At 35.3% G+C, this 12,138-nt stretch overlaps 1 pseudogene; it reads right to left on the reverse strand.

Moving 5' to 3' along the window:
• LOC109113147 overlaps positions 1–12,138 on the reverse strand; it is a 169,151-nt pseudogene that overhangs the window by 94,785 nt on the left and 62,228 nt on the right.

Below are 12,138 nucleotides of genomic sequence, written 5' to 3' on the forward strand. Positions count from 1 at the left end.
ATGTTTCGACTTGTAAAAAAAGTCACAGAGAGCACTTAGCAACCAACGTTTTCCAGGGCCTGAGTGCGGTTCAGAACTGTCTTTTAAATTTCAATTCAATTCATGAATATTTAATTACAATTTGAATTTTAATTCAAAAAAGAGAATGAAAATGGAATAATATAGCTGCTATGCAAGTGATTTTCAACTAGAAAATGAAAGTCTGTCAATCAATGCTGATTTGATAAACCTAGATTGAAAGTTTCAAAAGTTGATGGATAGACCGACAGAACGACAGACAGACTATTGATAGAATAATAGATACAACAAATAATAGAACGAATGATAGATAGATAGATAGATAGATAGATAGATAGATAGATAGATAGATAGAGAGATAGATAGATAGATAGATAGATAGACATCTGCCCAATAACAACGAAAACAGCAAAACCCACAATCCTTCAGCACCAGTAGCTCCACGGCTTTAGCTATAGCATAGTGTCAAGATTCTGTTTCAGTTCTATTCTTGTTTTTTCATCCGTGGCTCTTATTGCCTCATGTATTCAGTAAATCTTTCTAATCTCTAGCACTCTCCCTCTCTTCCTCATTCTCCACAAGTGACTGAATAATTACACAGTGAAGCAGGAGAGAAGCTAACCCATTTTCCACACTGATGTTAGTGAGGCTGTGAGACCGCTGCCGATAGCAATCAGAGATTAGCACATCTTCTGTTCTCAAGCCTGCATTAATCTACCCCAGCCTGAAGCATACACACACACACACACACACACACACACACACACACACACACACACACACACACACGTACGCAACACCAGTCTCTTTCCAATATCTGATGGCACATTGACTGAACAGCACCACACAAGCGCACACACAAAACACACCTTTGAGCTCTGACTACAGATGCATCTGACTGGAATGATAAAGATGGGCCTGCTGATCACATTCAGAACATTCTGTTATTCAAACTTTACTTAGGTAAACACCAAAAAAGCAACTTCTAGCCAAACCAGCATAAAAATGTCTTGAAGGAACCTGCTTAAAAACACTGTGGGAACCCGGACTCTTTTGAAGATAGTTTTATTACAGCAGAAACACTCATTAAAGTTATATTACATTATCAATAAGCTATTTTAGTGAATCTTCCTCATATGCATTTGTTAAGATTTTGTTTGCACACAGTACCATTCAAAAGTTTGGGGTTAAGAATTCATTAAGTTTTTGAAATAAGACTCTTATGCTCATCAATGCTGCATTTATGTGATCAAATATACATTTAAAACAGAAGCATTGTGAAATATTATTGCAATTTAAAATAACTGTATTTTATTTTATTTTAAAATATTTTTTAAATAATTTATTCCTGTGATGACAAGGCTGCATTCTCAGCAGTCATTACTCCAGTCTTCAGTGCCACATGCTCCTTCAGAAGTCATTCTAATATGCTGATTTGGTGCATGAAAAAAAAATGGAACAGTAAAAACTATATATATATGTGTGTGTACTGTAATATTTCGTCCTTATATAATTTCAGAGGACCTTTCTTTTAAAACTGTTAAGCTGTAAGATTTTCAAGAATACAAAAGTCTGATCCCTGAAAATCCACAGTGCATTTCTTGGATTAAAACAAAGTAGAAAGTGAAGAGAGATTTAGAGTCAAGCTGTAGCGGCTTACCTGCAGCAATCAGATCCTGGCAGTGGATGTACAGTAGGAGGCCTTGAAGTCCTGACAGTGCACAGCCTGTTCTGCCAGCAGAGTGAGCATCTGACCCTTCCTCTTGACCTCATCATCACCTAAATACACACCAAAACCATCACACAACCATGAGATATGACAAATTCTGGAACACTGAAAGGAACAGTTCACCAATAAATGAAAACTTTAGTGAAAACTGACTCTCTCTCATTCAAGATGTACTATAGATGAGTTGTTTTCTTTATCAATACTGATTTGGAGAAATTTAGCATTACATAACTTGCTGAGAAACACATCCATCATAAAGGTGTCTTAACAGATGAGACAAGTTTTTTACTGGAGATATATTGAAAGCATAATATTGGAAGCAATACTTTGGACATTATATGCATGCATATTTTAGCAGAAAGCAATGGTTTAAAAGATAAAAACATCTTAATTATGAATTTGTTGTTTACAAACATGCAGCTTTTTGCTTCACAAGACATTAACTGATGAACTGGGCTTGTGTTAATTGCTGGTGGATTATAGTGATATTTAAATCAGCTGAATGGACTCTCATTTTGACGGCACCCATTCACTGCAGAGGATCCATTGGTGAGCAAATGATGTAATGCTAAATTTTTCCAAATCTGTTCTGATTAACAAAATAAACTCATCTACATCTTGGATGGCTGGAGGGTGAGTAGATTCTCAGCTAAATTTCAATTTTGGATGAATTATTCCTTTAAACCTGTCTATTATCAGCAGCAGCAGCACATTTCATTTCATTTTAAATGAATCAAAGAAACTGTCACTCACTTTAAAGTTCACGCTTACACTCCTCAATGTTCTGATCACTATCATATATTAACAAATATGCCACAAAACATCGCTTTACTATTCAAATGTTCAGTCTGATGGAAGTGCAAAGGTCCAGAATATGAAACTGCTCAGCAGTAAATTCATTTCCTTTCAGATGTTTTTCTGATAAATTCCTGGAAGGCTGTTTAGATGTTGCACAAATATCACAATCACATCTCAGAGAATGCCCTCTTACACAGCTCTGATCTCGGTCCAAAAGAAAAAAAGAAAAAAGACCACGAAGCCTGATGAAAACAGTGATAGGGGTTGTCTTTTTCATTAAAGTGTGTGTCGAGCATCAAAGGCCAGACAGGCAATAATACGAGCGGAGGCAGGAGAGTGAGAGTGAGAGTGAGCATGAGCGTGCACGTGTGTAAAAGCCTGTGATCCCATGGATATGATTATTCGCAAGTCAAATCAAAAGGGTTGATACTACGGGAAGTAGCATATCTCCTTATTCCAAACTGATTTATGTGTGACACGGAAGTCTTGATATATCAGGAGTATTTATTGTTGCCCGTTTCTCCTCGTTTCACCTCTCTCTTATGCCAGTGCAGATACAGGCGCAGGAGCACTGACACACACGCACAAACAAAACAGCCCTACGGCCATTAGTCGAGGGTAAGCCAAGGTGAATACATCAAACACTAGCACTGCAAACACCCAGTCACTTCATAGAGAGCTAATCAATTCCACTATATACGACAAGAAGAGCTTCTGACGTCCTGCATACTGATCCGCCTGACATCCACAGAGGAAAAGAGAGTCACCTCAATTACCCCTGCAACCAACACAAGAACTGATCGCTTCACCTATGAGAATACAGCTGACATTCATGCTGGCTCACAAAATAAGTGGTCGAAAGAGATTCGAAAGAATGTTAAAGGGGTCATATGTTGTTGCAAAAAGAACATTATTTTGTGTATTTGGTGTAAAGGAATGTGTTTATGCGGTTTAAGTTTCAAAAAACACATTATTTTCCACATACTGTACATCAGGGTTTCTCAATTAGTTTTCACAGAGGGCCGAATTCTGCCAACAATACCAAGCCAAGGGCCACTGACTCTCCAATATAAACAAAATCCACCGCTCCCGGCTTTTCTGGTCCAATCAGCGCAGGGCTGTGCCACAGTGTTGTTTTGTGTTGAAAATGTAAAAAATATATATAATGAGCGAGTACATCATGAATCCATTTTCCAAAGCGTGTTTTTGTCTTATCCTGAATCACTACGGTACACCTATAATAAGTGTTTATATTCGGACTATTTTAGTCTGGTTGGGGTCGGCAACGCTGCAGAGTAGCACAGTACCTGCGTGACTCGCCATAGATGTAAACAGAGAGAAGTAGCTCCGGCTACAATGTTCTTCCGCCAGACGCGAGCCCCAAAAGTTACCGACTGCAGCTTTAAATCTGTCAGCATTAATATTTTTAAACTTAGATTTTTGGGGGGATCAAACTGTAACACTGTGTGTCCCAACCAGACGTGATGCAATGCGATAAAAAGTATCTTTTCCATGTAGTTTTTGCTCTAACTTGACAATAAGCGACACAGAATTCTATTTTAGAAATGGTTTTTATTTTCTGCAACCTTGCAGCAGGAACAACATACTTATTATTTTGCGTGATGTTATAGTCATAGTAAAAGCAACAATAGATATTTTACATCAGATATTGAAAATAAATTAGGCTAAAATAAACTTACGTTTAAACTGTGAACTCACTGCGAACCAACATCCATAACAAAGATGGTATTACTCACTCACTCACTCACTCAAAGCTGTTCAGTCCATTCACATTTGAATCATCTATTTTCAGTGTCCACTTTTCTTCATCCAGTGTAGACAGCAACACTGATTATAATAAGTTCTGTTGTATTTTGTTGCGTCATGCCGCACCACTCGCATCCAGTGTAGACACTAGGACTGGGAAAATAAATCGATGCATCGCGAATCGAGAAATGATTCAGCATCGATTCTGAGATTTTACGAATGTACCACGATTCTTTCTTGAATCGATTCTGAGCTTAGTTTTGAACAGCAGATGGCACTGCATGCTTTAGAAACACTCATACTCTGCTTGTTTCCAAATCCTTACACACACTTGAACCTAAAATAATAATTCATAAAATTCAAAAAGGTTAAAGCGAATTACAAAGGTGTTCACAGTGGGCTGTGTTTACATTAATCTCGCGTCATAAAAGCATTCTAAGCTAAGGTGAAATTACATGACTGCTGTTAAAATCTAAGCTCAGAATCGATTTCAGAGGAATCGCAATGCATTCTGAAAATCTAAGATTTCGATTGTAATCGATTGTAGTCTTCTCTCCCAGGATCAGGAAACAGTCCTCCATAAAATGCGCTGCACCCTTCTGAATATTTTGGTTGAACTGTTCTGGAACAGTGTTGTAAATACAACTTAACCACTACCAAACAAAGTAGTTTCGCTTTCACAAGGAAACACAAAGTGTCTCCACAACATGGAGCCGGCGGCAACAACGAGAATAAAAGTTACTTAAAAGCTTCTTTCTTTGGGTGAACATTTGGGCGGTGTTATGCAAATCTTCCCACATAGTGACATAGAGATGTGGGGGCTTGTTAGAACGAGCTGTTTTAGGTAGAAGTGGTTAACTCTTAACTTTTATAAAGACTATCTCTTTGGATTTGAGACTTTAGTCTTTGCAACTTTACAGATCTTCTTTATGCACCAAGAGCTTGTAACACCCCAAATAGAAAAGAAAATTTGAAATCGCATCATATGACTCCTATAAACTAGTGATACTTTCCACAAACAGGCAACACTCTGGTGTTCCATGACTTTTTTTTACAGGCACCAACAACATGCTTTTTGATGTGAGAATTAAGTAGAATTAACTAGATATGTTAGATAATTCTACAGTAAAAGCTATCATAACATAAAGCTATCATGAAATAGCTAGAATAAAATATCAAAATATGTGTATCAGCAATTAAAATGCTAATTTTGTCCTACTGTATATCACTTCTGAGATATTCAACAATTACAATGTATAGCAATGCTGTGATTTTATTGTTAATATGCTGTAATATAATTCATTCAATATTTAGCTGTTACCCCTGTTAAAACTGTGAGTGTGAATAATTTATTGTTTCTTAATTTTACAAAAACTGTTAACTGCTTTCAAGTCAAGCTTAATCATTCAATCTAATTTAAGAAAGAAAAGACCAAATAATTATAAATATTGTAAATTACTCCACTGTTCAAAAGTTTGGGGTTGATAAGATTTATTTAAATAAAAAACACAATAATATAGTCTTTTTTTTTCTTATTATTCTTTGATGCATAGAACGGTCAAAAGAACAGCATTTATTTGAAGCAGTTTTTTTGTAATAATATAAATGTTTTACCATCATACATACATACAGTATATATATATATATATATATATATATATATATATATATATATATATATATATATATATATATATATATATACAGTATACAAACTGTACATACATACAGTGGTGGCCAAAATGATTAGAAAACTAGTATCTCCACCAGCTAGAAAATGGTTATTTCTATCTATTGCTGTAGTGTGTCAGTAGGAAATGTGAGTTTACAGTTCCAAAAATTTTTCCAGTATTGTAATTTTTTTTTTTGCAAAGGAAGTCTGACAAAAGTGCTCCACCGACGGCACCGAAAAATAACGTATATTTTGCGCTAATCAGAGTTGTTTTTTCTTGGATATATTCCTTTTTATGTGCTGTTTTAACCTTGAGTTTCATGGTCTGGTTTTTCCAACAGGACTACAGCCTACGACAAAAAATAAAAAGAACGTAGTTGGTGAATTGGTTTGAACTCATACCTTACAATGTTGCCGTTGTGTTTTTTTTTGTAGTTTTATAGCAAAACAGTACTTATGTAATTTTTACCAGAAGGATAACTCACTTTTGAAACATACAGTAGTGGTTGTTGTTGTCGGGACTTATTTTTATCATGTTAGGTAATACTGATCGTAAAATCAATAGTTACCCAAAAATATTCTTTAAATATTATATAATTCAACGAGTCAAAAGAACAGCATTTATTTGAAGCAGTTTTTTTGTAATAATATAAATGTTTTACCATCATACATACATACAGTATATATATATATATATATATATATATATATATATATATATATATATATATATATATATATATATATATATATACAGTATACAAACTGTACATACATACAGTGGTGGCCAAAATGATTAGAAAACTAGTATTTTCACCAGCTAGAAATGGTTATTTCTATCTATTGCTGTAGTGTGTCAGTAGGAAATGTGAGTTTACAATTCCAAAATTTTTTCCAGTAATTGTAATAACCCGTTTTTTTTTTTTTTTTGTTTTTTTTTTTGCAAAGGAAGTCTGACAACAGCCAGTGCTCCACACAGAGATCTGATCTCATCATCATCCAGTCTGAAATCAAATCCAGAAGAACTGTGGCAATGTCTCCAAGATGCTTCGTATCCCAACCCAATTGAGCAAATTTGGGGTAAGTTGGAAAATAAACTGGGCAGCTCTTTTGTACATTTAAAGGAAAGCCTTTGGCTTGAGTTGCAGAAGGCATGGTATAACATTAGTGTTGAAGTTCTCAGGAAATATGTGACCCTGGACCACAAAACCAGTCTTAAGTCGCTGGGGTATATTTGTAACATTAGCCAAAAATACATTGTATGGGTCAAAATTATTGATTTTTCTTTTATGGCAAAAATCATTAGGATATTAAGTAAAGATCATGTTCAAGATAGATCAAGATATTTTGTAAATTTCCTACTGTAAATATATCAAAACTTAATTTTTGATTAGTAATATGCATTGCTAAGAACTTCATTTGGACAACTTTAAAGGCGATTTTCTCAATATTTAGATTTGTTTGCACCCTCAGATTCCAGATTTTCAAATAATTGTATCTCGGCCAAATATTGTCCTGTCATAACATAATACATCAATGGAAAGCGTATTTATTCAGCTTTCAGATGATGTATATATATTTATTTAAAATTGTTGATTATTATTGGTTTTTTTGTGGTGGGTGGTATATGTTGGCACTATGCCAGAGAGATGTGCTGCTGTAATTGCTGTAAAAGGTGGACATACCAAATATTAAGGTTAAAAGTGGATAAAAACAGTACGACTCACTTCATCTGATATTTGTTTTGATATATATACACACACACACACATGGAATAATAGCACACCCCATTTAAAACAAACAGTGTAAAAAATAATACATAAGTAAAATTAAAAATTGAGAGAGAGAGAGATCTACATAAATATTATATGAGCTAAGGTTGATGATCAATATTTTTGAAGGTTAACCGCCTCCTTTCACTGGCCATTTTGTTAAAAAAATAAAATAAAATTCAAGGTATTACTGTTTGCCTTCAAAACCACCACTGGCTCTGCACCCTTTCACCTAAATTCATTACTTCAGACTTATGTGCCCTCTAGAAACTTGTGTTCTGCAAGTGAACACTGCTTTATTGTCCCATCCCAAAGAGGCATAAAATCACTTTCACAGACTTTTAAATTAAATGTTCCCTCCTGGTGGAATGACCTGCCCAACTCAATCCGTGCAGCTGAGTCCTTAGCCATCTTCAAAACTCATCTAAAAACACATCACTTCCATCTTTTTAGCACATTCTATTCTAATTCTATTCTTTAACAAAAGTTCCTTTTAGAGACTTGCTCTCTGTTCATTTACTGCTTGTTTTCTTTTAAAAAAAACCCTAGCTTTTCTAATCTTTTTTGTATTCTATCTGTTTTCTCTTTATTTATTATATAATTTAAAAAAAACTTGCTACGTGTACTGCGTTAAGCTAACTGACACTTGTTATAGCACTTTTGTTGATTTTGATTGCTTCCATTCTCCTCATTTGTAAGTAGCTTTGGATAAAAGTACCGGCTAAATGACTAAATGTAATGTAATGTAATAACATATATACAGTAATGGCCAAAAATATCGGCACCCTTGGTAAATATGATCAAAGAAGGCTGTGAAAATTAATCTGCATTGTTAATCCTTTTGATCTTTTATTTTAAAAAATTCACAAAAATCTAACCTTTCATTAGATAATAAGAATTTAAAATGGGGGGAAATATCAATATAAAATTAATGTTTTTCTCAAATACACGTTGGACACAATTATTGGCACCCCTAGAAATTCTTATGAGTAAAATATCTCAGAAGTATATTCCCATTCATATTCACAATTTTGAGCACTCCAGGGTGATTATGAACATGAAATTATCCATCCAAGGCTTCCTGTTTCACAGAAATATAAATATGAGGGAAAACAAAGCCCAAATTCCCTTAATCATCCATCACAATGAGAAAAACCATAGAATATATTTCTGATGTGCAGCAAAAGATAACTGAGATAACTTTAAAAATTAGTGAAGTGGCTTTAAGAAAAGAGTTAGAGCAGTGAAAATTCCCATTTCCACCATCAGGGCAATAATTAAGAATTTCCAATCAACAGAAAATTTTATAAATCTGTGTGGAAGAGGACGTGTCTCTATATCGTCCTAATGCACAGTGAGAGTTTGAGTGGCTAAAGACTCTCCAAAGACCACAGCTGGAGAATTGCAGAAAAAAGTTGAGTCTCTGCGTCAGAAAACCTTAAAAAAAATTGTCAAACAGCACCTACATCACCACATGTTGTTTGGGAGGGTTTCTAGAAAAATTCTCCTAGCTCATCCAAAAACAAACTCCAGCATATTCAGGTATCAGACACGACTGGAACTTCGAATGGGACTGGTTTCTATGGTCAGATGAAACTTAAAAATTAGCTTTTTAGCAGCAAACACTCAAGATGTGTTTGGTGAGCACAGGGATAAAAAGTACCCCATGTGTACAATGAAATATACTGCTGTATTTTTGATGTTGTGGGCCTATATTTCTGCTGGAGGTCCTGGACATTTTGTTTAGACACATGGCATCATGGATTCTATCAAATACCAACAGACAAAAAAAATCACTAAGTGACTGTCTCTTTTATGTTTGGATCTTCCAACCGTACAATAATCCAAACACAAACCTCAAAAACAACACAAAAATGGGCCACTGAGCACAAAACTAAGCTTCTGCTATGGCCATTCCAGTCCTCTGACCTGAACCCTATAGAAAATGAGTGTGGTGAACTGAAGAGAAGAAGCACCAACATGGAGTTGGGAATCTAAAGGTTCTGAAGTGATTCCGGATGAAGGAATGGTCTCTGATCTCTTGTCAGGTGTTCTCTAAACACATCAGGCATTATAGGAGAACATTTAGAGTTGTTAAACTGACAAATGGAGGTTTCAAAAAGTATTGAAAAAAAGGGTGCCATTAATTGTGGCCAATGTGTATTATAGAAAAACATTTATTTCATAATGATATTTCCCCCCATTTTAAATTCTTATTATCCAATGAAAGGTTAGATTTTTGTGATTTTTTTAAAATAAAACATCAAAAGGATTAACAATGCAGATTAATTTTCACAGCCTTCTTTGATCATATTTACCAAGGGGGGCCGATATTTTTGGCCATGACTGTATATATATATATAAATATATATATACACGCACACGCACACATACACACACACACATGCATACACACACATTTATGCTGTGTGCTCCTATATATACCAACTTCAAAAACTATATATACTATATATATAATATAATATATATATATATATATATATATATATATATATATATATATATATATATATATATATATATATATATATATATAAAATCAGTGCATGGCTCCAGGATCTATTTTGTACCCTTTTCGGGGTAAACATTTTTTTTTTACCTAATTTACACCATGGTTGCAATTTGTGCCCATTTATTCTGTCAGTAGGACTCAATTTTGTTGGAGGTCGTATTGGTTCAACCACAAAATTGCCCCAGTCTTAGATTACGCATTGCCAATTTCTGCATTGGAGAAACACAGAAAGCCAAACATTCCAAATGTGGGACAAAACAGTGCAGACCAATTATCTGCAGCCGACAACACAGCTTGTGTTGTCATGTGGCCATGTACAAACATAAATTGGATATTTTCGATCCACACATGCACCCTGTGCAATGAACTGTGCAATGGATTTACTTCAGAAAGAAAGAAAGAGAGAGAGAAAGCAAGAGACCAATCGTTAAACAATCCCTTCGTTTTACTGACATCATGCTGATTCATGGAAATAACTGATTGTAGATACATGAGGTCACATCACTGATGCGCATCTTTCTGGGCTGTCCGATTTAATATTAATCTCTAACCCCTGAGCAAAGCATACTTCAAAGAAATGTCTACTTATTCATTCAATCGCTCACTCATGCTTATTCATCTATTTATTCATCTGTAGACACGATGCTGCTGACTCTGCAAATACAGATTAAACGCACACTGGAAAGTTTACAGATTAGCTGTGTCTAATCTACAAGAAATAGACACTGTGATGCGCCGCCTTCTGCTACGACTGTCTTGTCATTTTGGAATGGCATGAAAATATTTATAACTTTCGAGGACTGCACTGACTAACGACTAAAACAAAGCCCTGGCTAAAGCGATGCCAAGAACTGATGTGAGCATTTTTCATTGTAACTGCTGTGGCAGGCTGTCTGTGACAGTGTTGATGAATCTTTGTAGCTAGAAATACTTCCATTCAAGTGTTTTTCTGCAACGGACATACATAAATGGACCGATGCTGAGGGAATTTTCATTCGGTTGTACCTGGCCAGGCTGAGGAGGAGAGTGGACTGTCTGTAGGCAGTAGGGCACTGAGAGATGCACTCCTTTATCAATGATAGACGGTCCATCCGCAGACGCATTGCAGAGACAAAGAGGGAATGAGAGAAAAGAACAAAAACCAAAATTTAAGATCTAGCAGAAATGCAATATAAAACTAACCAAAATATGAAGCAAACAATCTGGTAATCTGTGCATAATTTGTCACATGAACATATATTTAAACAAAAACACACTTACAGATGGAGACTCCTTACATTATTTTTCACAAGGCCATATATTTAGGCAGAGCCCAACATAAACAACTGGATGTGACAGATATACTTTTTTTGTGTGTCAACTGAGTGGTGCACTCAGCTAAGCCACTGGTTCTGAACCTCTAAAGGTGTGGATTTGAATCCTGTCTGGTTAATGTTGCTTCTGTAGGGGAAGTCGTGGCCTAGTGGTTAGAGAGTTTGACTCCTAACCCTAAGGTTGTGGGTTTGAGTCTCGGGCCAGCAATACCACGACTGAAGTTCCCTTGAGCAAGGCACGGTGTGTGTGTGTTCACTGCTGTGTGTGTGCACTTTGGATGGGTTAAATGCAGAGCACGAATTCTGAGTATGGGTCACCATACAGTACTTGGCTGTATGTCACGTCACTTCACTTTTTTTATGTCAATGTAATGTTTATATATATTTTCACAGTATTTTATTAACTGCATTAAAGATTTTTTATCTATTTAACAACAAGGGCTTTTTGGTCAAAATGATGGGGAATTTGTACTACTTTGTGCCATTTCAAAGCAAATACATAAATATTGAGATATATTATATTATATTATTTTTAA

The sequence above is a fragment of the Cyprinus carpio genome, chromosome B20, assembly GCF_018340385.1.
Source record: "Cyprinus carpio isolate SPL01 chromosome B20, ASM1834038v1, whole genome shotgun sequence".
Classification (NCBI taxonomy): Eukaryota; Metazoa; Chordata; class Actinopteri; order Cypriniformes; family Cyprinidae; genus Cyprinus; species Cyprinus carpio.